The sequence below is a fragment of the Gekko japonicus genome, unplaced genomic scaffold (assembly GCF_001447785.1).
Source record: "Gekko japonicus isolate JY-2015 unplaced genomic scaffold, Gekko_japonicus_V1.1 scaffold321, whole genome shotgun sequence".
NCBI classification, from domain to species: Eukaryota; Metazoa; Chordata; class Lepidosauria; order Squamata; family Gekkonidae; genus Gekko; species Gekko japonicus.
Window position 1 is genome coordinate 938,486 of NW_015169181.1, and position 881 is coordinate 939,366.

At 48.5% G+C, this 881-nt stretch overlaps 1 protein-coding gene across 1 annotated transcript in view; it reads left to right on the plus strand.

The window, feature by feature from the left end:
* The window catches only part of LOC107114576 (acyl-coenzyme A synthetase ACSM3, mitochondrial-like), a 23,557-nt gene that overhangs the window by 5,519 nt on the left and 17,157 nt on the right, over positions 1-881 (plus strand). The window lies entirely within an intron of this gene.

The following is an 881-nucleotide window of genomic DNA, read 5'->3' on the forward strand; positions in this document are numbered from 1 at the left end:
GGCCAACTATATACACACCCACCCAGCACAGCCCTAGTCCATTGGAGGGTTTGAATCTCCCGCCAAAGTGGCTATTGGTTGGAGCTGGGGGGAACTAGGATCCTATGTTCCCATTGTCCAGGGGAGCCAAGCTCCTGTCTCGCCGCGGACCCCTAGTGGCGGTCTGCGTGCACAACACTCCCAAAGCTTCCTTCTTGCTCTCAGCAAAAACTACAACAGAAAGAAAGAAATGTTTGCCAAGCCTGTGTTGGCCGGAGTGCGGGGAGGGGGGGGGAGGATTGCAGAAGGCAACCAACTTCACTGCTTAGTATCCAGAGTGCCAAGTGTGTGGGGGTGTTTGGTAAGATGTCTTAATAGGAGATCTTAACTTTTCTCCCTTTCTCACAATACAAGAACTCGTGGGCACTCAATGAAATTGCTGAGCTTGAAGGTTATTGTGCTGCTGTTTTGTGGGATTGTATCTGATGTACTGCAAAGTGCCTTGTGTTTTAGGATCAGACAAGATGTTAGCTGCTGTTGTCAGCTCTGTTAACAACAGTTACCACACACAAGAAAACAAAATAAGCCCTTCCGTTCCCCCTCCGTTCAGCTCAGAGCCCCGCAGGGAAACAGAGAGGGTGCTTTGGAATTCAGCAGTAGGCACAGATTCAGAATTCAATAAATATCAAATTAGGAAGGATCAGATGTTCCCCATTTCTTGTTATATTCAAGCCAATAGTTCTGGTTCTTCATTTCACCCAGTAGATTCATTTCTCTTATTTTGTACAGATCTCACACACAATTTGCGGTACTTAAGACACTAGGGTTGCCAGTTCCAGGTTGGGAAATCCCTGGAGATTTTGGGGGTGGAGCCTGAGGAGGGTGGGGTTTGGGGGGGGGCG